This window comes from Stenella coeruleoalba (genome assembly GCF_951394435.1).
Source record: "Stenella coeruleoalba genome assembly, chromosome: 13".
Classification (NCBI taxonomy): Eukaryota; Metazoa; Chordata; class Mammalia; order Artiodactyla; family Delphinidae; genus Stenella; species Stenella coeruleoalba.
The window spans coordinates 17,107,632-17,134,179 of NC_137159.1; positions in this window are offsets into that span (position 1 = coordinate 17,107,632).

Here is a 26,548-nt window from a genome sequence, read left to right on the forward strand (position 1 = left end):
ACATGCAGGCTCAGAGGCCATGGCTCACGGGCCCAGTTGCTCTGCGGAATGTGGGATCTTCCCAGACCAGGGCACGACCCCACGTCCCCTGCATTGGCAGGCGGACTCTCAACCACTGCGCCACCAGGGAAGCCCTAGTCCAGTTCTTAATAAATCATTTTACAAATAGAAAAATAATTCAAACACATGTTGAGGCAATACATATTATATGATTATATTGCATTTATATATAATAGATAATATTTATATTTAGTAATATTAAATAATATATAATCATAAATTACATGTTAATATATATTAATAATATAACAATATTATGATATTATATATATCAATATATATTAATATAATTATATTGCATGATAATATACTATATATATATAAGATATGTGGTTTCATTACATTAAAAAAAACATAAGCTGTATGACATATTGATTTCAACAGAATCTGTTTAATTGTACCTTAATGTCAACACTGGCTTCTCTATGTTTTTGCAGTAGGTACCTAAAATAAGGAAGTGAACTGGTGACTTTCATATTTTTTATGTAATTTTTCCTGATGGCAGGCCTTGCAAGGAAGTAAAAACTCAGATAGAAATCTACACTCTTATACGCTTGAATAATACATAAAAAAAGTATGGGGATAGCACAGCAGCTGAAATTTCTGATGTTGTCCAACTGCAGATAATTCCAGATGTCTTCTTGGCCAATGCTGGGGAACATCAACAACTTCACACACAACAGACAGTGGAGCTGGAAGTAGTTTCCTTGGCAGTGGATAGTGAATCTGGAGCTCCAAGAATAAGGCTGCATGTGTCTTGCCAACTTTGTTTCCAAAGGCACAGAATTTTCTCTTCATTGTTCTGGTTCCTGACCATAGTTCTTTGTTTAACAGACTGACAGTCCAGAAAGACAATAATCCCATCTAACTTACTTTGATGCTTGCTACAATAATTTACTCTGGTCACTGTCTCATAAATAGACTTCTTCTTCATGTTGGTTTAGGTCCCTTGAACTTTAAAGGTAAGACCTACACATGCAGCTAGATTAATTCCCAACATAACTTGATTATGTGCTCTTTAATCCCTCCTTTTCTATTGGCCAGGGTTGCTGAAAACTTGTGTGTATTGGACCTGTATGTCTGCTATGACATTTTTATTTCTGAAAAACGAGGAACTCACTATAGTTCTCCCAAATAGGATGACCAAAACTTAAAAGGTTACTTTAGTTCTCTTTCTTCCAAAATTTATCTTACCACCTTGTACATTAGATCAGATCTGTTTACTGCCTCAGAGTTACTGGTAGTGGTGCTGGTTTGTTTAACTGGACCATGTCATGCAGAATTGGCACACATAATTTAAAGGTTATTATATGTTCTCTTCATTGGTCTAGGCTTAAATATTTAATAAACTATTAGCATCTGCAAATCTATAAATAGAAGAACTGAAACCTTGCTAAACATCTGACCACATGGTGTCCTGTATCAACCTATTTTGTTATCCCATGCCCTAAATTGACCATTACCTGGAATACTTTGCTATTCTTGTTATAAAGTTATATATATATATATATATATATATATATATACACACAATTTTTTCATATATTCTATTAAACTTATAATTGAAACATGTTTTAAGAGTATAATACATTTCTATATGTGAATATATGTATATTCCTTTAAAAGTATAATAATTTTTATGTAGTAAATTATTCTTAAAATTTGTAATTAGTACTATGCTTTATGTATTTTGGGGGGTTTACTTATCTCAGTTAATATTGTTTTACTAGCACTTAGGAATATTATGTGGGTCTCTGTAGTTCATTCATTTTGAGCATTGTATAATATTCCATTGTCTGAATATACTGTAGTTAATTTACTATCTTTAATAAACATTTGATTTGTGCAGTAGACAGACATTTAGATTGCCCCCAGTGACCTCTTGGTATTCATGTGACTGTGTATGTGAATATGAGTATGGACTCTCTCCTAACAAATAAAATATGGTAAAAGTAATAGGACATCATTTCCAAAAACAGGTATAAAAAATTGTGACTTCTGCCTTGGTCTCTTTCCAGAGCTCTCACTCTGGGGGAGACAAGCTGTCATATCGTGAATTGCCCTGTGAAAACACTAGCATGATAATAAACTAATGTTTCCAGACAAACACTGGTGAAGACCTAAAAACTGCCAATAGTCAGAAGATTGAGACTGGAAGACAACTGCCCCTTCATTGAGGCTTAAAATAACTGTAGCTCTGACCATCACCTTGATTGCAGCCTTTTGAGTTATCCTGAACCAGAGGCATTCTAACTCAAACTGTGAAATAATAAAGTGATTTGTTTTAAGTCACTACATTTTGGAGTAATTGTGAACAAAAAAATAGATAATACGGTTTGATTTGTGGTTTTGTTATTGCGAACACTAGCAATATAAATATTCTTGTACCTGTCTCCTGTTGAATATGTATAAGAAATTAGTTAAGAAAATATAGCAAGAAGGAAATAAGATACATGAAAAAAGTCAACCATTGGAGACAATACTATGTACTCTCTGAAGAAGCTACTCAAAAATCTACACTCTCACTAAAAAAGTGTAACTTTTACAATATAGCCACATCATTTAAATTTTCCCCATGTAATGAATATCAAATTGTATATCTCTATGGTCTCGAGTTACATTTCCCTAGTTGCTGTTTAATATCTTGTCTTATGTTTATATTTGTTTCCTCTTCTGTTAAATATTTATGTATCTTACACACTTTTCTACTATAGTTACATGAGCTCTCCTTATTGACTTGTAGGTGTTGGGTATAGCTTCTTGATAACCAATCCTTTGTTAATTATGGGTATCAGAAATCTATTTTCCAGTGTTTGCAATTATGTTTCCACTTTCATTAAGGTATTCTTAAATGAATAGGAATAGCTAATTTCTGTCTTTTCTTTTACAGCCAGTAGTTTTGTGGCATGCAAAATATTTACATATTCCAGGTTGTAAAGTATACTACCCTAGATATTCTAATATGAGTATTCAAGTTTAATTTTGACAATGAATTCTTTATTTATTTTTTTCTGAGAAAGGGATCTAATTTCATATCACTTAAATATAAATAAGGAAAATTTTGCAATTCCATTTTATTGAAAAGGGCTTTATTTCACCACTGATTTTAAATTCCTCCTTCGTCCATATGCCAAAATTCTATCTGTGTATGGGCTTGGTTTGGGGCACTTAACCTGTTGCACTATGAACTCATTGAGAGATGCACTAATACCACACTTAGTATGTCTTAAGAGCCATAACTTCATAATAATCTGGTAGCTAAAGCCCTGCTTTTCTTCTGAAGATTTCTCTCAATAATTTGCACTTTTCTTTTGTGTATATATTTTAGAATCATCCAATAAACTTCCATGAAAACTCTACTAGGGGTATTATTGGAATTATGTTGAATTTCTTTGGCAATTTGAGATTAAATAACAACTTTAAAAATAGTATTTTTATTAATAAACATTGTATATCTCTTCAATTATCTAAATAGTTAATTTTACTTACTAAAGTTCTATGCTTTCTATACATAGAAATCTTGAATATCTTTTGTTATAGCCATAGGTAACTTACATTCACTACTACCAATAGAAAATGTCTTTTTTCATGTTTTCAACTTGCTTTTCCACTAAACTTTTTGTTTCATTTGCTTTAAATGTCTATTTATTTCAGCACTTTTCTTGGGACTGGTTCTGCCAAATGCTTAACATTTTTGAAATAAAAAAAAAAAGTTTAAATATGTTATATAATTCAAAAGCTGCACAACAGGACATTTGGAATTTTTAAAGTTAATTGCATTATACAGAACATTGCAAAGACTTCCATTGGCCTTGAAGATAATGGTATTGGAGGCAGACTAATTTGAATAATGATTTAATTTGTGTATATATGTGCTTGCCTCAAATGTACTTTCTTTCAACCAAAGATACAAAAGTATGTTATGAACATCCTTATTTCTCCCTTCCTTCCTCCCCTCCTTCCCTCTTTTACTTTTCTTTTTAAATTTTTATTTGCTTACTTAATGGTTGAGAAGGAACAGAGATGTCAGGACATTTCCAGACCGGACCTCCAGAGCCTGGAGAATCCCAGCTGCCTCTCCTCCTTCTCCATCCCCTTCTCCCCCTCTGCCTTCTTTTCCTCTTTGCTTTTCCCCCTGAAATAACAATGTAAGTAAAAGGAAAATCACAAATGTTACAAATCTGCAATATCTATTTATGCTGAATAATTTAATAAATTAAAATGTTAATGAAAAACTAAAATGAAGTATAATTGTTTGATCCATAGAATTATTACAGGAATTTCATATGTGAAATAAAACATGTTGCAGGTCAGGTAATGTCATCTTTAATGGGCATTTAAAAGATGTATCATGAGCATTTTTCAAAACTTAATGTTGCTCTGTGACTCCATGATCATGACTTTGCAAAATACCTCGAAAGGTCTTACATGAATGTGACTCAGAATAAATGACAATTCTTGCCCTCTTTTGTCCTCATCCCTGTGATAGGCATGTGCCTGGCCCCGCCAGGGATACTTAATACAGCAAGTGCCCAAAGTAAAATCACACCTTGGCAAGGACATCCCTACATTGAAGGAGGGTACTTTTACTTGTGATTTAGGTGAAGTTGACTGGAAAAGGCCATCAATGTTGCTGAAATTAGACAACTAACCCTATCAATATTGGCAAGCTCATGTGCCCAAAACCAGATATGTCATTTATAACATTTGTGATGTTTTACCAATGCAGTGATCAGAGTTGAGTAATAAACCAAGAGAGAAGAACAGATATAATCAATTAGAAAGGAGGAGAAAAAAATGACCTTTGACAGCACTTGTGCAACACATCCAATATTGTTCCAGTGATTTCATTGCTGCAGAGACAATTAATTTATCAAGTTCATTGGGATGCATTTCCCAGCAGTATCCTTAGACTGGTATGGCATGAGAAAACATGTTTTTCTTATTTACTTGGAATCCTTATCTGGTATAATTATTCTTTGCCCTAGGTGAGTGGTTTTTAAGACTGCACTCTGAAGACAGAACTTTAAGAATTTTTTTTGAAGTAATAGTAAGTACAAACCTTAAAGCTCTTTAGGAAAAGCTAAAAAGTTAAATTTAATCTGATCTGTCAGTACGCAAGTTAATTTGGCATCACAGCCACATAGACCTGCTCAGAAATGAAGGCAAATGGGATGGGCATGGATACTGTTATTGACTAACCTTTTTGGGTGATGATCGAAATCATGAATCCTGGAGTGAGATAATCCCAATTCAAATATTAGCCTAGCCATCTACCAGCAGTGTGACCTGGGATAATATTTTTAAACTTCCTTAAGTTTTAGTTCCCTCTTCTGTCAAATATGAATAAGCACTAATCTTTTGGTGAAGACTAAACAAATGCCATGGTGTTAATAACCTAGAAAATAAATGTCAACCACTACTATTATTTTCTATTATTATTGTTGTTGATATTTTTATTATTATTTATCATTGACATACAGTAATAAAACAGGAGACTACAACTGGTTTGTACTTCCTGATGCAAAAATATTAAATCCAAAGGGTTTACATAAAATTGACTTCCAAGGAGGTGTGGAGTCCAAGGTAAATCATATTTTGCGTTAAGTGAACATAAAATCGTAGTTTTAAAGAAAAAATAGTCAATAGGAAAAGCAAAATTTGAGAGATTAACAATTTAATATCAACTACCTTTTGAATATCATTATGAACTTGGTTTTTTTTTTTTTTTTTCCTTACAACAACTCCTGGAGTGCAGAATTGTTATCCTCTTTTGGCAAATAAGCACATTGACGCTAATGGAGGATATTCGACTTGCTGAAATTCTTAACAAATAACAGGTGAAAGACTCAGGACTCAAATTACTACACCAAATAAGAAAACTAGTGCTTTTTCCAGCCCTTAATGTGGGAAATGAGAGGGGCTTCAAACTACTTTACTTTGGTTATGGAATGGCATGAACCTCAGGCTTATATTATCATCAGTAGGCAGTCTTCCCTCTGAATCCTAAGTCACTGCCCAGATTCCAAGGGACAGCTTGGGCTCACATTTACAACTTTAAAAGAAAAATTAAAAATTATAGTATATTCATACCATCTGTAGTGTATGTTTTAACTACAGAGCAGTGTAATACTTGGGCCAAAATTTATGGTGTGTGTTCATTTAACTTTATTTCTACACATTCATCAGCAGGAACTTAAGATATGTTCTAGTGGGTAGAAAGGTTTTTTTAAATATTTACTTTTTTTTTTTTTTTTTTTTTTTGCGGTGCACGGGCCTCTCACTGTTGTGGCCTCTCCCGTTGCGGAGCACAGGCTCCGGACGCGCAGGCTCAGCGGCCGTGGTTCACGGGGCCTAGCCGCTCCACGGCATGTGAGATCTTCCCGGACTGGGGCATGAACCCGTGTCCTCTGAATCAGCAGGCATACTGTCAACCACTGCGCCACCAGGGAAGCCCTAAATATTTACTTTTTAAAAACTGATTTTCTTTTAATTGTTTGAGTTGTCTAGTGTACTCCAATTTGAGTGTGGAAAGTTAAAATAATCATTGTCATATCACGTTTTGCTTTGGCTGATTTCAATCTGACAACCCAACATCTCAACACTTGAAAATTAAATATATAACTCAAAAACAATTTGAAGCTAAATAAAAATATTGGAGAATCAGAAGTTTGATTGGGTTGAAATTACTCTTTACACATACATATATACATCAACAATATTGTTATTATTTTATTTAAAAAATTTCAGACAAGGTTTTTTTCAGCTATCAGTTTTTCAAACAAGTTCATTAGACCTCATTTAGTTTGATAGAAGATATTATACTTTCTATCTAAGTAGCTGTTAATTTGAATTTATAGATTTGATGTAATGCAAAGTATGCAATAAACATCATAAAATTAAGCCAGTAACAATCAAAATAAATATTTTGTCTTTTCCTTGAAAATCCTCTATATTTTCAAAATAATAACTCTGCAGGTTTTTAGTGTATATTAATTACTGGAAGGAGAATGTAGTAATAAGATTCAATGATATTTATAAGAACAACAACAAAAAATCACTGGTTACTCATTTCCTCCTCTCTGTCCTTCCCTGAACTATATATATTAGACTTAATCTTTTAGATGCAATTTAATAGAGTGATCCTGAAACTTAAAGTCCCTGTAAGACCATTTGCATAGAATAAATAATGATATTAATTTGTACTGTATGGGACATATCTTTATGTCATGATATTTTTATCTAGCAAAAACAAATAACAGACTATTATTATTTTTAAAAGACTCTCCAGCCTGACTCTGTTATACTGGAACTCTTTGTCTCTTTTTTTGAACATTTTTTTTCCTATTAGTATCAACAGCAGAAAATCTCATCATATTATTCATTTATAAACAATGTAAAAGAAATGTAATTTGTTATTACCTAAGAAGAGGTGATATATTCACAAAATAAAAATAAAAAATACAAGTAAATAAAAGTTATTTCCCTGGAGCTTGTTCCTGTCATTCTCTAAGACCTGGATGATGTGGAGGGATGGGAGTATGGCATTTTTATTTAGCGCTACATAATGCAAAGTCACTGCCAAATTGACTCTCTCTCTTTCTACTAATCTAGCATTTTCCCAGGAGATCTATTAATTGTGTTGATCTCAAATCATTTTCAGGAATTCATACAGAGGGTTTATATTAAGTTTAGGGAAGATCTGAACATATATAAGATTCCTTTTAGGAACATATAAAGTATGTATAAACAAACATTTTTTTTTTTTTTTTTTTGCGGTACGTGGGCCTCTCACTGCTGTGGCCTCTCCCGTTGTGGAGCACAGGGTCCGGACACACAGGCTCAGCGGCCATGGCTCACGGGTCCAGCCACTCCGTGGCATGTGGGATCCTCCCGGACTGGGGCACAAACCCATGTCCCCCGCATCGGCAGGCAGACCCCCCAACCACTGCGCCACCAGGGAAGTCCAACAAACATACTTTTATTTGAACATTTTGATTATTTAGTGAGGACTGAAACCATCTAGACTCAATCAGCTTATTGCCTACATTAACAACATTTTACTCTTTGGCTCTCTTCACTAATAAAATTCCACTGTCTTCATCAATATGACTTTGTTCTTCCAGAAAGTTTTTATCCAAGAAGATAAAGGTTTAAAAACATTATTGTTTGTTTCAGGGACTTCCTGACTAACCCACTTGAATACACATAAAATTGTTCAACTTTTCTGTAGATAACAACAAACAACTTTTTACGCTCTAAAGATTTTGAAATTTATATCCATCACTTCTGAAATATTTTATCATGTTCCTTAATATATCCTAATCAAATTACGGTCTTGAAGCACCTACCTGAAACCAGATCACGAAACCTCATAGAGACTCCCCATTGATACTAAAACTCTGTCGAGGTAGCTCTCTTCCTTACTGCAGCAGGCAATGAGTGCAGCCTTGACTTAGAAATGTGTTGCTTGGATGGTATTTTCAAGAAGCTGGCATTTGACAAACCTTGCTCACTTTTACTTTCTACTTCTATGTGTACAATATTTTTTTGAAGATAAGCAAGCTATTTCAGTTTGTATAATTTTTTTTTTTTTTTTTTTTTTTTTTTGCGGTACGCGGGCCTCTCACTGTTATGACCTCTCCTGTTGCGGAGCATAGGCTCCGGACGCGCAGGCTCAGTGGCCATGGCTCACAGGCCTAGCCGCTTCGCGGCATGTGGGATCTTCCCGGGCCGGGGCACAAACCCGTGTCCCCTGCACTGGCAAGCGGACTCTCAACCACTGCGCCACCAGGGAAGCCCTAGTTTGTATAATTCTTAAAGAGAGATTATTAGCAGGATTTTTGTGTGATGTTCTCCTAATACTCATGTCTTCAGTTGGCACTGGCAAATTATTAATATAACTTTTTGTATCACAGTTTGATTTATATATTGAACTTCAAATCAGGATTCATGATAGGTAGAGAGTAGTTTATTATCACACTACCTTCATATTGTAACCAAAAAGCTGATACTAGGAAATATATATTTTTCCAAGGTCATGAATCATGTAAACAGAAAAGCAAGGACAAACCCAGGTGTTTGGACAACTGTATCTGTCATAGTCTACCTCGAACATGTGGTAGACATGATTTTCCATCTGTGGACTTAGTCACCCATGAAATTACTTTTGTCCATTTAAAACATTTAATCATTAAAAAAATAGACTCATGTGTTACAGGGATAAAATTTAAGAATCCACACTTTTCGATTAAAATGTCTGATCCAAGGACACCATGTCATTTCTGACATGACATGCAATCAAGAAACTGAAACTTTCTCAGTTGACTTCACTCCTACGTAAAATATTTAAAAACTAGAGTAATAAACCCATATGTTTAATCAATTTAATTTCCTATTTGATGGAATTCTGTTGATTTTGAATTCCTCTCAATTGAAAACACATTGCAAAGTAATGTTAAGCTCAATCAAGCTTGACTATATCATTTGTCCTCAGTAGGTCATGCTGTTTAATATTTTCTAAAGTTAATTTTTTAGGAAATCATCATTTCTGGTTAAAAAAGAATACTAACAAACTTGTTAGGGAACAGCAAAACACACCTTAAATTGTGAATTACAGCGGTGCTGCCTAGAATTTTATGAAAGTTTGCAGCCATTAATTCTTGGTAACTCTTAAATGAAGGTGAAAGAAAACTGGTTGTAGCTCTTTCTAACATTAAGTCTGTTTAAACAATTTTTTAAACCAAGAAAAAAAGATTTATTTTTGACAAGGTAAGCTGAGACAATGAATAGGCATACACGTGTACAGACTATACATGAGAAGAGGAGAATTAAAAATAAATGGATTGGGCTTCCCTGGTGGTGCAGTAGTTGAGAGTACGCCGCCGATGCAAGGGACACGGGTTCGTGCCCTAATCCGGGAAGATCTCACATGCCGTGGAGCGGCTGGGCCCGTGAGCCATGGCTGCTGAGCCTGCACGTCCAGAGCCTGTGCTCCACAATGGGAGAGGCCACAACAGTGAGAGGCCCGTGTACCGCAAAATAAATTAAAAAAATAAATAAATGGATCCTGTAATATTTAATTTTATCTTTATGTGTGTTGCTTAAATTTTAATTTCTTAAATATGTAGTGTTACAAAGTCACTATCTGGGACCTGATGGTAACTTAAAATGTAGTTGCTCAAACCAGAAAATTGTTCAACCAAGATCTCTCTGGCAAATGAGTGCACTGCTATGGTTAAGTTGAAAATGATTTATTTTGCTGAATGACAGTCTAAGGAAATAATCTCTATTACCCATTAGTGAGGCAAATGGAAAGACACCAAATATAAATTACTAGTCAGAAAAAAATTCTGTGACAGTTCTTAAAAGTTCCTTTTAAGATATCCAAAATTTTTAGAATATGTTTTTTTCCTTCAGAACCAGAGTAGGAGTACCTTGAAGAATTGTACTCTAAATGCCTTCCTCCTGAACTTTGAAAATTTCTTCAGCATGATCAGATTGTAAAAATGAAACATTTCTGGACAAAAAAGCATTCTTTTTCCTTCTGACGTTTCTCATTGAGGCAATAGGGTATTACATCGTGCAAGGTAGAATTTAGGTTAACATATATTCCAGTTTTAAAATTAATTTAAATCCCAATTTTCCCCCCACAAAGCATTTTCCTCTACCTCACAGGAAAAAGAGATGACTCTTCCATGGCTCACAAAACAGACCTACTAATGGGCAACACAGACAGCTCATGTAGTGGGAGGGGCAGACCCGAGATGGACTTGGCAATGGGTGGATATTCAAGGCTGAGGACCAAGGAAACTCACCAGAGGCAATTAGTGACCGATATCATATATCAAAACCTTGAGCCTAAAGGTGTTTGTCAGAGTTACTGGTTTCAAGCATTAAAAACTATCCTGTTTTTTTAAACAAAATAATAAATAAACAAAATGCACACAGCTATCAGGGACTCATAAAATGTGTAGTTGCCTACAGGACCAGACTCAGAAAATAGGTGGGAGACAGGATAACCCTAGAACAACAAGGAATAGAAAGCCCTATAATTATCTTGTATGTGATACACAACACTTTATGTAATCTTATACAGACCTATATGCATGTGTGTGTGCATGCACACACACACACACACACACACACACACACAGAGGTTATTTTTTAATTGATTAATTTACATAAAGGAGATTGTATTATACAACCTTTATTGTATTTTTATCATTCATGACACCTTTTGGCAATTCCTTCCTGCCAGGTCTTCTGATGTACCTCTAATGGTCTTTTTTTTCAATAGCTACATAATAGTCCATGTATCATAATTTATTAATCCACTTCATTTAGATGAGTCTTCATATTTTGTATCCTATTAAATAGCTATAATAAACATCTTTGTAGATATTTTCTTAGAAATTGTAGATATTCTTTTATTTCCCTGGGAATAGATCTTTGACAGTAGAGTCACTGGAATTAATATTACATACATTTTTAATTTTAAGTAGATTCATTAGTTTCCAAAACTTGTAACAATTCATATGTCTATCATTGATTTACAAAAATACGCAAATACACTTTCTCCAATTTCCTCCCTCACCCCGTATCTCCTCTCAAGCAATACCACAACCTCTGTGGTTAAAGCAAACAAACATTGACATCCTCTTTGTTCTGGTCTCCTGGAGTTCCAGAGTCCTTGCCTTGACTGTACCAGGCATGTGCCTCTTCTGTGCTTGGGGAATGGGGAAAGGAAGCATTTTTCCACTTCAGCTTCCTTACTATGTATACAGTAGGCACTTAATCTCATCAACACCTATGGCAATATATAACAGATGATTCCAACAAATAGGAAGCTAGTAAAAGTTTAAGTTCATTAATAGTGTCTAACCTAAGAGTTATCCGTCTAGAAATTTCAAATTTCCAAGAACTTGAAATGCTATCTACCTATACATATCCACCTCAGTCCAGAGGGTCCTGCTTTCCCTAGTGTAGAGAATGTCAGTTCTTGCATTTTATACTGAGCAGCTTAAACTGATTTGAAACAAATAATGAGGATGTTCAAGTACTGGAATTGGCACAATCTCAGATTGTTAGTAAAAGCTTAAGCCACAGAGACAATTATGCTATTAAAACTAGCAAGATTTAGTTTAATCCATTGTCTTGGTGTTTAATTCAGTGCTATAGACATTGTGGTTCTATAATTCTTTTTCTGAGGTACAGTTCTGCATATCATGGGATATTTAGCAGCATCTCTGGCCTCTACCCTCTAGATGACAGTAGCAATCTCCACACAGTATAGCAAAGCAAAATGTTTCCAGGCACTGCAAAATGATGCCTGGGGAGCAATATTTCCCTTAGTTGAGAACTACTAGTTTATTCTGTAACAAAAAGAGAAGATCAGAGTTTGATAATTTGCCCTGTTAGACCTATCTAACTTAAAATATGTAGTAGTTCAAGGTTATGTATTTTGTTAATTTTTAGTAACAGCTTATTAAGTGAAAATCTTACCACAATGTACCTCTCTTGAAACAGACAAGTGAAATAAGCAGGTAATAACACCACCTTGATTTTGTACAGATTTTTATTCTCAACCATTTTCTTATTTCTTTCTCTGCAATGTATTTGTAGAAAAGATTCAATTTTAAAGCACCATCACAAGCATGAATAATTCTAGCAGTTTTGGCTTAAACGATGGCCAAGTATGAAGGATTTATAGTTATGAAAGTCAAGAGAGTAGTAACTCTAAAGTCTATTGTCAGCAGAATTCTATTAAAACTTGGCAATGCATCTTGCCAAACACCTGAAGGTCTCCACTCTATTGTAAGATGGAGGCTCTATGGACAGAGATTTGCACAATGAAAAGTTGATGAGGAAGGCTGTGTTTAAAAGAGAATTGTTTAAAAAAAAAAGAGAGAGAATGGTTTATCCCATAGTCTATTTTTTATATTTAAAAGGCATGCAAAAACAAAATTAAATATCTATGTGTACATATATATATATATATGTGTGTGTGTGTGTGTGTGTGTGTATTTGTATTAGAAGTGCAGTGTGAACCTTCAGATCATTATCTTTGAATAAACCTTATATATACAATCAGTCAACCAACAGAGATTTATTGAAGACCCAATAAGTTCAGGTCATTATAACAGCTACTGTTGTTGGGGTGGGGGTAAGGAGACTGAAGATCTAAGAAATTAGATGATAAAATCCAATTCCAAACTACATATAGAATGTTAAGGTGGTGGCAAATGTGTCTAAAGTTGCTGTATACTGGTCTTTACCATTCATTGTCAAATATGCATCATCCAAAATTCTAAGAAAGTGACTGATATGAACTCCCTTTAGATTTCTTGTGAGTAAATATCATTTAAGAAAATAAATGTGACTGATGTACATGATCTATAATCATGTTTATGTGTCAGAAATTTCAGTTTTGCTATCCCCAAAGCATTTGACTTATCAAGTTTAAGAATTCCTTTATTTGTATTATCTAATATACTAAACACAAGCAATTGGTTGATTGGTAAAATTATATATGTATATGTATGTATATATGTAAAAATAGACAATATAATTATGTATATGTAAAAATATACAATATAAGTATGTATATACATACATATTTATGTTGATCGTCTAGGTTACTATATGCACAGTAAATTTCTAAGTGCATAAAACCAGGCTCTAAAAGATGCCCCTTTAAATGAATTCAGTTAAACAAATTTGTTCACATGCAAACAATATTTTTTGTATGTGAGACACTTCTCCTTTGTTTTATTATTCAAATTTTTAATTAAGATATGAGTTTAAATCTGTTTAATAAGGTGCTTGTTAGGAAGATTGTTTCAGGATTAAATTGTATTGCTCCAAACTTTTATACATAATACCTTTTCCATCTTAAGTTACTTAAGAATGACAACAGAGGTTTTTAAAAAAGACAAAATAATTATCTGAAAGAAAATCAAATGGCCAGGGAATACAGTAATAAATGAAGACTTGACTTCTATTTTAAAATGACATCTGGTTTCTGGCCAGAAGCCCCCAGCATATTCTTTCCTAACTTTTCATCAGATTTTATATAGAAACAATATAAAAGATGAAAACTCACATCACCAGCTGACACTAAGATTAGTTCTGAATCTATCATTAAAGTTCAGCACTGCTCAGAGGTCAATCTACCTGCCTTAAACACTGAGTGAAATGGTCTGTCAGAAAATAGGAAGTAGTTAATCCCAGTTTCTCCTCTACCTACCACCTGAATAAGAAACACAAAGTCCTCATAGAAGTCCATTGCCCTGAAATCTATTCCCGGAACAAATGGTCTTTGGCCATCAGAAAAGCACCTTCCTTATCTCTTCATATATGCATACCTGAGTTAGAACAATATCTGGAAACTTGTAGGAAAGGATGTGCAAGTGTCCATTTAGGACCACAGATGTATCACAATCTAGGTAGTATAATTTTTACAACTGCCACAAGCCAGAAAAGAAGCATAATGAGAATTTTGGCAGACAATTGTGGTGACATTAATTTTTGATTTACGTATGTGTTCAGAGTTAACCAATAGGAGAAGTCTGTATTTCAGACCAACAAAATTACATTAGATCAAAGACTGCTACATGAACTCGGAACTGGCATAAAGTCATGAAATATCTGCTTGTCATCCCTCTTGATCTAATAAGAGATTTGATCTTTACTTACTAATCAGGGAGTTGTGCCAAAGGCAATACCCAAACCTTGTTTAGTAGATAAAATTAATGCAGAAGTTTTATCTTACTGAAAGATGAGAAAACACACCAAAAAACTCACAACGTAAAGCTTATGAAAAATCAAGATAGATTGAGAAAAAATGCATGTCACCATACATCCAGTAGAAGCAGATAATAAAAAAAATAATAATTTACTACAAAAACAAAAAGAAATTTAAAACTTGTTGGATATAAATGGTAAGATAGGTGATAGCATGGCTTCTGTAGAAAATGACAAGTTAAATATAAGGTGAGAGGAAAAGTCAACTAGATAAAATTAAAAGGAGATAGGTAAGATAAGGATGAATAGCAAGAAAATTGCAAACACCAAAATCAAATATTAAATTTATTTTTCAATACAGATTGAGTAGAACTGACACTTAGTAAGTGAATTTTTGTCTTACCAAAGAAAAACTCCAGTCATTTTCTGATGATTTTCTCCAAAATATCTATGAAAATTCAGAGAAATAAATGATAAGAGTATGCTTGATATGGTGAAAAGGAAATGAACCATACTAAAATCATCATCATTATTAATCATCATCAGTAATATCACTAATTTTTCCTAAAATTCCTAATTATATCTACTAAAAAAGATTACTCACATCCAAAGAAAAACAATAAGAGAACTATATCTTGACTTATTTCTCTATGTTTTTGAAAGCCATTATTACAAAGGCAAATCCCTTAAGATACCTAAGCATTTAAAAAAAAACAAAGTCAAGTTACCTACAAAGAAAAAAAAAAGAAGGACCTCAGCTGGTGTCAGACTTTTGATTATCACTCCCTATTTGGAATTAGAAAAGCATTTGCAACAAATTCATGGAGGTGTATTGTTTCTGTGCCAATCATTTTTTATCTAGCAATGTTATTTTTCAAGTTTGAAATCAACAGAAGTGAATTTCCCATATAGGCCAAAATGTGCCCTTAATTAGTTAAATACTCAAATAAGTGAATTAACAAGATATTTATTATAATAAAATAATACTGGAGAAATTATGAAATAAAAAGTATTGCAGAAATTATTTAATTAATATGGAGATTTGGTCATGTACTATAAATTGGATGCTATAAACCCAGTGCTGGAGGGTGGCCCTTCAGGGTTTTTCTTAGCTCTCCCCTCTCTTCATGTCTATCTTTATTTTGAACACAGAAAAGTACGTACACAATAACTTTTAGCTTATTGATAGTCACTTATAATAATAGTACAATTTAATCCAAGTATCAAATCATTCAAGGCCAATAAAACAAATCTTAGACTGTCTTATCGAGGGCATATAAATATCTTTATAGTTATTATACTTAGAATTCAATGTAAACTTTTTACAGGCATCTAAACATATACTTGTTAAAAGAGTGATAGGATAAGAGATAACATATTTCATTATATTAACACTTGCATATATTAAAATGCTTATAATTGTACAATTAAATTTCTTATCAAGAAACAAGTATTATTTTAAAAATTCAGCTTATAGGGCTTCCCTGGTGGTGCAGTTGTTGAGAGTCCGCCTGCCGATGCAGGGGATATGTGTCCGTGCCCCAGTCCCGGAGGATCCCACATACCGCGGAGCGGCTAGGTCCGTGAGCCATGGCCGCTGAGCCTGCGCGTCCGGAGCCTGTGCTCCGCAAGGGGAGAGGCCACAATAGTGAGAGGCCCGCATAATGCCAAAAAAAAAAAAAAAAATTCAGCTTATATACATAAACATAATTGCACTTAAAAATTAAGCAAAAGCACTGGAAAGAAAAGTATCTTAAAAGTCAGCAGTAGTTTTGAGTGGCACTATGAATTAATTATATATATTCAGCTTTTTTTGGAATGTCTATAATTTCGATAATTTAAAAATTGAATTTTATTAAACGTATGCATTTAATGATATCTTTATAAAGTGGAGATATGTAGGGGAAATCACAGAGTTCTTGACATCAAAAGAATATTCTTTAAAGTACTGTCTTTTTAATTTTTGAAAGTTAAGACATGATGTGAAAGCAATAAACAACACAAAACTAAATGAAAACTTGAAGAATTTTCAACATTTAAATATAAGTACATTCACATCTATATCATATATGTACAATGAGAACAACTTAAAGGAACTCTTCATTAGCCCAGATGGATCCCTCTTTATCCCCCATTTAATAATCTCCCATCAAATGTAACAATTATCCTTATTTCTACAAACATAAATTAATCCTATTGTTGAACTTCATGTGAAGTTATTCAACATATTCTCTTCTCTTCTCTATCTATCTTCTCTATCATCTGTCTATATATCTATCATCTTTCCACATATGTAATCATTCAATATATCTCTGAGTTTCATGGAACATAATTTTTAAAAATTGCTGTGGAGTTGTCCATTGTATGACTATATGATTGTAAGCTAATTTCTTCTACTTTTAATAGACATGAGTTGTTTTCAACTTTGGGCTATTAGGAATACAGTTTCCATAATATTCTTATACATGTATTTTTGAGAAAATAATAAATTGTGCCATTTTTGTGTTGAGTGAAAGCTGGGTGTAGTTTTAGTAGACACTGCCAAACAGCCTTACAAAGTGATTCTACAAATTTGTACTTCTATCAGAAAAATACATAAAAATTTCATTTGATCTAAATGCTTGCTGGGACTTGACATTATCAATCATTTCAATGTTAGTTATTCTGGTGTGTTTGCAGAAAAAGCACATTATGGTTATTTTCATTTTCCCGATGGCTAATGATGTTAGATGTCTTTCCATAAATGTATGTTTCATTTAGATATCATTTTTGAAGTGCAATACTTGTTCAACTATTATGTCCATTTGTAAATTAGTCTTCTTTTTTCTTATTGTTTATAGAACTGCTTTATATTTTTGATATGAGTATATTGTTAAATGAATCACATATTTATTTTTAATATGTTCACTGAAAGCTAGAATTTTCCTCTAAGAACAGCTTTATCTGTAAATTATAAAGACTAATTTCAATTTGATTTTCCTCTCTGATGAATTATGTAAATTGCAAATCTCAATTTGCTAACATCTGGGAATTTGTGTGGTACTTATGATATTGTTTTGTACTTGATTCTACTATCATAGAAGATTCTTACTATGATTTCAATCTTCTGAAATTAATTGAAACTTGTTTTATGATCTAGCTATGGTCATGTTGATAAATAGTTCATGTACAAATATACAGTTGAAAGTATAGTCAGAAATATATACACATAAATAAAATCTAAATATATATGTACTTATTTAAATTAGCTAAACATGTTGAAACTTCAATTATCATGGATTCTATCTGTTTTTCTTTTCAGTTTCATCTGTTTTTTCTCTAATTTTTAGTTATATTTTTAATGTACATATACCTTTACTATTTTTATAACTTGCCATTGAATTTATCCTTTTATTTCTTTATTCTTGCTCCCAAATTTATATTTCTGATATAAGTATAGTTCTACCATGTTTCATTTGGTTAAGATTTTCATGTTACATATTTTCAATACATGTATATTTAACTTGTGAAATTATATTTAATGTGTGCTTCTGACGAATGGCATCTTCGAAGGTTTTGTGCTTTTTAACTGAGTGCTAGATATGGTGTATTAAAATCATAGAGGTATGATCTTATCTTCATATTTAGAGGTTTCCATTTCCTTTTTAAAGGCTGATAGAGCACAGTTAACCTTTAACTCTTTCATAATTTGAAGTTAGGTTTTTAAAACGCTGTTATTTCAGTTTTACCTTTACTACAGCAGTTAGTTCTTCTGAAATCTCTACTGAAATCCTGGCATGTGCTGCCGGGCCTTTCGACCTTGGTAAAATTTGAGCTAACATCTCCATCTCCAGTTTTATATGGCTGCTGAATTCTTTGCTGGATTGTTTATGTCCCCAGCTCTGCTTTCTGCATACATCTCAATAACAGCTAACACACAGATATTTGGGCTCACTTTCCTATTGTCACCTTCTCTAGAGAATCTTGTCCTTCAATTCCCAGTGAATTTGACATCTCCAAACTTAGTTTTTACTAGGACTCTCTTCTGCCATAACTTTAATTGGCAGGTGTTCTGAGGAAAGAGATTGGAGTAATGTGACATTCAGATTGCTGTTCTTCCCTAACTTTCAGGAATTGAGCCCGTCTAAGTTGGAACCATTGATTGTTCTCCAGTGCCACCGAGTCTTTATGTTTTTTGTTTAGCATTTGTAATTGTTTCTGGAAGAAGAGTAGGCCAATGTAGGGTTCTCCATCATGACTGGAATATTTTAAAATTGTATTTTTGAAACTTTATCAAGTTCTATAAAATATTAATTGATTATAAGCATAACCAGAAGTATTTCAAATTATCTGATAATAGTTTCTTCATAGATTCTAATATAGGAGATAAGTCATTTTTGATTAGAGGTATTAGAAGCAATAATGATTAAAAGAGAAAAGCAGGTGATTTTTCTCTATTATCTCCCAGGCATGATTAAAAAGTATTTCTAAATATTTTTATAAGAACTTTAAAAACTTTAATAATAATAAACTTTGTTGAAATATGTATATTTGTTTTATTCTCCACATTGTCAAATAATTTAGCTTTTTATTCAAAACTTGACTCTAAAACAAAGTCTTTCATTTCTTGTCAATTATTTTAAAATAATATATATTATAAGATGATATAACTAGAGGATTTAAGACCCTTTAATAACTAAAGACCTCTTTTTAAAAATAAGAAAATAGTTTTCTGTAAGTAAATCTTTATAATACTATCATGTATATCCAATGCAATGCAACATAATTATAAATCAGCACAGAAATTTCTGAGTTATAAATTTCATTCAAAATACATCAAATAAAATTTAAAGTATCTTCATTTAGAGTTTCCCTGTGAATTCAGTATCTTTTCTAACTTTTGTCATTTCTCATTTTACAACTTCATTCAATTGATTATTTTTTCTCTTCTAAGTTTAAAATTTTCTGATTCTTTTTTATCATAATGTAAATATCTTCTTGAGAATATCTACTTCAAATTTTGTTGTCTTACATTTTCCCTCTGTTTCATGAATTTCTTTTGGAGGGGGTGGGTGGGTAGGAGAATTAAGTTTTAAGCAGTCCCATTATCATATGAGGACCAATCAAGCACACTTTTGTTCATCAAAATTTTATTCTTTGATCAGCCTGTAACATTTTAGTCCCTAGGATGGAAAGTTGTTTTGACCATTACATGACACTTTTTTCCTAATCTATTTGGTTTGATACATACAAAACATAGGTAGCTGTTTTAAGACTAGATATACCAAGAAGAATCTCAAACAAAGAGCTAACTTAGAGATTCTGTACCAAAATTTTAAAAAAGGGACTAAAGGGTCCTAGAATTCCTTTGTGTATGTCCACAATGACTATATTTATTTTGTTTGATAAAAAATTAATATCACTTAAACCTGTCACATTTTGAATTATATTAGAAAACACTGAATTTCCAAGCCACATGATTTACTTATAACTACAAACACACATACACACATGCACACACACACAAATAAATTTAAAAAAAAATAATCAATGAACATATATACTGATTTTTTAACTTTTTCTTCATGGTAATTAAATACCTATGAGTTTTATTAAAATAATTTCAAAATTATAATAATAATAAATGTTTGATGATGCTCTGTGGTTGATAAACATCAGCCTCACTTGCTATGGATTATGTGAGTTTAATCTGGATCTAAGATTTCTTGCCTCCATTTTTTAGCATCTCCCCAGGACTTAGTCCTAGGATGAGACAATGTGTATCCTTCTATATTGCATATGTACAAACACATATATTTAATTTAAAAGATCCCGTGTGGGATGAAATTGTCATACCATCTTAGAATGAGCTTCTTACATTTATTATTAACATAATTGCAATTTAAAAATTTAACATAAATGATTTGACCTATTGACTCTAGACATTGAGATTTTCAGTGGCCAAGTGTTCAGTAAAATAAATGTGCTTCAGTGCTTATGAAATGACGGTCAAAATATATCAAAAATACCCTAGGAGGAGTTGTACTTAGTCTTCCCCATATTTTCTATTAATAAAATAAAGTAGCAGATTATACTCTTTATCATTCTCCTGATAATGATATGGAAAGTAAATTTTGGGAAAGGTGTTGAACTAAAATTAAGAAGCAAAATGTGAAGTATGAAATACTGCACTCAAAGGAGTTTGGAGAGTTTTGGTTTGTTTTATTCCTTTATATTCTTTTTCTTGTATTAGTTTTGTACATTTAAGAGGACCTAGTCTCACTCACATGCTTGACTTATCAGTGAGGTAAGTATAACAGGAACTCTTTTTTCTCCCCAGCTCCATCATGTTTATTGTTTTATAGACAAGACAATTAAGACTGATGAAGTGTTAGGGCTTTTCCCAAGGTTGTACAATTAATGATTGACAGAAATCACACCAATCCATAATGTTTACTCCAAATCATATGATTTTCTGCACTATATCTGAGGAATAAATGAGCTAAAAAAAAAAGTGCTTTTCCTGAATGATTCTCCTGTAGTTTTTTACTCCTTTATTGAATCACATATCTTTAATATCCAAGCTAAAATGTTGAGTTTTGACATTATGCTTACAAAGAGCCCTGTGTTCCCTATGTGACCTCAAAGCAAATGGGTTTTTGAGTATGAAGTATGCCCATCATCTTCATGTGACCAAGCAGTCACATCCCTGGAAACAGCCTGCAGAATTTTCCTTTTGTGCCAGTATATTTCTTTATTTTTTTAATCTTAATTGGAGTATAATTGCTTTAAAATGCTGTGCTATTTTCTGTTGTACAACAAAGTTAATCAGCCATATGCATACCTATATCCCCACATCTCTTCCCTCTTGCATCATCCTCCCGCCCACCCTCCCTATCCCATCCCTCTAGGTGTTGCAAAGCACCAAGCTGATCGCCCTGTGCTATGCTGCTGCTTCCCACTAGCTATCTATTTTACATTTGGTAGTGTATATATGTTGTTGCTTCTCTCATTTTGCCCCAGCTTCCCCCTCCCCACCCCTCTGTGTCCTCAGGTCCATTCTCTATGTCTGTGTCTCCATTCCTGCCCTGCCACTAGGTTCATCAATACCAATTTTTTAGATTCCATATATATGCATTAGCATACGGTATTTGTTTTTCTCTTTCTGTTGCTGTCTGTTTTACTCAGGGTTTTCCAGAAAGCCAGAAACAATAGGATGTATATATATATATATATATATATATATATATATATATATATATATACACACATTTAAAGAGAAATTTATTTTTAGGAATTGACTCACATGATTTTGGGAGCTGGCAAGTGTAAAATCTGCAGTGCAAGCCAGGAGACTGGAAATTCTGCCAGGAATCAACATTGAAGTCTTAAGTCCAAAGGCAATCTAGAGGTTGAATTCCTTCCTTTCTGGGTCCCTCAGTCTTTTCTTTTAAGGTCTTCAACTGATTGGATGAGGCCTACCCATATTATGGAGGATAATCTTTACTCAGAGTCTATCAATTTAAGTGTTATTCACATCTAAAAAATACTTTCACAGCAACTTCTAGAATAATGTTTGACCAAACAGTTGGGTACCATAGGCTAGCCAAGTCTACACATGAAATTAACTATCACATAGTCTAAAGATTCACATGGTCATTGTAAGCTTGATAAAAGAAGGCCTTGGACTAGTTTTTCTTAACACTCCCTACACCAAATTACACACATAGCATAATGTGCTATAAATAAATGTGTTTGTTGATTGAGTGGAAGGAAGACAAATAGATTGTCATAGAATATTTTCATTATGCTATAAGAAATTCATGAGAGGAAAATGAAGATGTCTCTTTAAATGTAATTAATATATTTTTCAATGCAAAAGATGAAATTAAATAGAATTTAAAAACTGAGCTTCCTTCCCGTGTCAAGTTCATTCTCTATGTCTGTGTCTTTACTCCTGTCCTGTCCCTAGGTTCTTCAGAACCTTTTTTTTTTTCTTGTAGATTCCATATATATGTGTTAGCATATGGCATTTGTTTTTCTCTTTCTGACTTACTTCACTCTGTATGACAGTCTCTAGGTCCATCCACCTTGCCACAAATAACTCAATTTCATTTTTTTATGGCTGAGTACGGGTAAGATGGGATGAAGTGAAAGAGTGGCATGGACATATATACACTACCAAATGTAAAACATATAGCTAGTGGGAAGCAGCTGCATAGCACAGGGAGATCAGCTCAGGGCTTTGTGTCCACATAGAGGGTGAGATAGGGAGGATGAGAGGGAGACGCAAGAGAGAGGAGATATGGGGATATATGTATAGCTGATTCACTTTGTTATATAGCAGAAACTAACACACCATTGTAAATCAATTATACTCCAATGAAAATGTTAAAAAAAACTGAGCCTCTAGCTTTGCCATTGTGAGCAATGTGAGTCATATTCAATGACTTTATTCTTATACACAAAAGATGTATTCAGACATATATGCATACACACACACACACACACACACACACACACACACACACACACATATATATATATATATATATATATATATATATATATATATATATTTCCCAACCTTTAAATTTGTGATCTTCATTCTCAGACCCTCATCCTGATCTGTTGGCATTCTGCAGTATCTTTCATTCTGGTGGTACTCTTGGAAGAAAGTTTAGATTAGTTTACATTGAATGGAATTGAGGGAGTAATGAAACTTACATAATATTTATCTCACAACAGGAGTAGGTGTTAAGTTCATAAAGAACAAGTTTAAGAAGAATAAGAAAGAAAAAATATTAAGAGTACTATCAATATCTTAATAGGTTATGTGTGATAAAATATTATGGGAAATAAAGATTATTCATATTAATTATAGAAGAGTTTATTTTTCTCTCTTCATGGAAATTGTGTGATTTTTAAATGATTGTATTTCAAATTTTACCAAGATTTATATTTCACAAATTTTATTGGTGATATCAAATTCTTTTGACCATTTGATCTCCTCCCCACCAGCTATAAAGCATTCTACATCTGCTTCAAAAAGTTAAACTGAATATTTTCCTTCCCTTTGAATATGTAGTGCTATATAAATAATTCCAATCATTTCTTGACCTATCTACCTTATACCACTGCCTTAATAATCAAGTCTGTCTTCAACATTGCTGCCAAGGGTTATGTCTACAACAAAATTTTTATTGTGGAATGTCTTGCTGAGACTCTGCTCTCTGCCACACAGAAGTTAATATAAAGTATCTTGACATGATATTCCTGTACGTGATATTTGGAGAATTCTTTGATATAATATTTATGGTATTGCTATTTATGGTATTGCTATTTATGTATTATTTCAGTGTTACAGTCACACACCACATGCTGTTCAGTTACAATGAATGAATCACAATCTACAAACTCAACAATTCCACTTCACATGTTAACCCTGAGCTATGGAAATCCTCTCAACCCTCTGTTGAATTTCATCACTGAAGAATCAGTTCAAATGTCCCCTTACTTGTAAAACACTTCCTAATCACTTTCTTCTTTGAGTGGTAAGGTGCTTGCTCTCTTTTCCTGATGTCAAAAATACTTGAGAAAAGTTTTCCTCATAGTAAGGCAAGCCCTTGTTTTGTTTCTTCTACGTGAAGTTACAACTTCATTTCTAAAGTGTGGGAACTGTGCAGGTAGTAATTTTTGGTATACATAATCACATGCATTTGGAGTGGAATATTCCATTACACTCCCTGAGTCTTTTATTCCCTCAACAGTGGAATTATTAGAGTTTAGAAAGACCTATTGAAAGACCTAACACAAGTGATTACACGTTTTGTTTTGTTTTGTTTTGTTTTGTTTTTGCGGTACGTGGGCCTCTCACCGCTGTGGCCTCTCCCGTTGCGCAGCACAGGCTCCAGACGCGCAGGCTCAGCAGCCATGACTCACGGGCCCAGCCACTCCGTGGCATGTGGGATCCTCCCTGGATCGGGCACGAACCCGTGTCCCCTGCATCGGCAGGCAGGCGGACTCTCAACCACTGCGCCACCAGGGAAGCCCCGATTACACCTTTTTTATTACATAGGATATATTCAGGAGATCCAGAAAAATTATTTTACTTTCCCTCATAACTTCCTGATCAGTGTGAACAGAAAATCTATTTAAAAATCACAAAAAATATGGCTCAATAATGATATAAAAGTTTAAATTATACAGAAAAAGGATTGCATTGATGTAATTGCACACTAAATTGGAAATTACTACTATAGAGTTCCTGAGTTAGGATACAGGGAAGAGAAGTAAACACTAAGACTCTGGCAAATTAATATGGTTATGGGACACTAAGGGTTGCTAGGTCATAAATAAAGAGCGAGTCAGGGAAAGAAAAGTCTACATGGCAATTTCATTGGTTATGTCAGAAAAACTGAAGTTGAGAAAGAAGAAATAAACAGGCTATGTTTTTCCTAACAGATTCTAATTCTTCTTCTTTTTTTAAATTACACCTATGGGGATAACAGAAGAGAAAATTTGAAATGAAATCATCAACATTTTCATATTAAAGTATAAGGAATATGTTCAAAGCATTTGTTGTTTTTCTTTTTTTACAATAATATAGCAACTTTTTATTCAAATAAATTCTACACTTGACAACATAGTTCCTATTCCTATCTATAAAACAAATGCAGAATTAGTGTCATTTGTACCTCATTAGATTAGTCACTAATGCCTGTTGTTTAAATTAGAAGCCATGTAATTACTGTTACCATTTAATGGAGTCACATAATATGTTAGTCATTCAATTAATATGCTTCCTGTTAAGATCACCAGTGGTTCAACATAAGGTATTCTGTCCCATTTATCTGAGAGAACACATGGCTGTTAAATGGACAGTTGTGGAGGTATGTAACTCAACGATCCCGTGTGGTCAATGACTTATTCATTGCAGTGGAAAAGATTAGTTCAAATAGATATTTAATCCCATGGAAGAGAGTAGAGTTTACAAAATACTTCAGAGATGAAATAAGGCTGTTTATCATGGCAGTAGAATTGCTTGATTTACCAACTGGCCTATGAGATAAGAATTGTCTCCATTAGTTCAACAGCCCACTATAATGTAATTTCTGAAAGAAAAAAAATGTCCTTCCTATTTTTATATATCTGTTTCTCATTACTCATATCTAAACTCAGTTTCCTACACTTACCACATATATAGCATATTCTTCAGATATTAGTAAAAGATCCTTTCTGTATTTCTTTATTTTTATTATTTAATAAAACCCTATCATCCTTCAAAACATAGGCCACCCATTCCCTTTATGATAAAGTTTTGCATGAATATAATTAGCTTCCTTTCTTGAATGTTTGTTTTGCTTATCACAATGCATGACACATTGGGATGACTGAATGGTTGGTAAATTATTTCATCTTTATTTTCTGCCAGCTTCATGGTTATTATCTGAAGTATCATTTCTTTCTTTTGTCTGTTCTCTGAGTCCACCCATTAAGGATCTGCACAATATACAAAGTTTTCTCTAATCATTCAAGCCTTGTAGTATGCAAGGTCTAAAGAAAGAACAAAGTTTTGAAAACAAAAGACCAGATTGAAAAAATTAACTCTACCTACCGCATCCAAGAACCAAAATTTCCTTAGATTTCTTTATATATATATCTGTATCTTTATCTATATCTTATCTATATCTATCACTAGATATCAAATAGTATCTATTGAGATAAAAATAAGACATTATAGTTAAAATTCTCTTTGAACTGC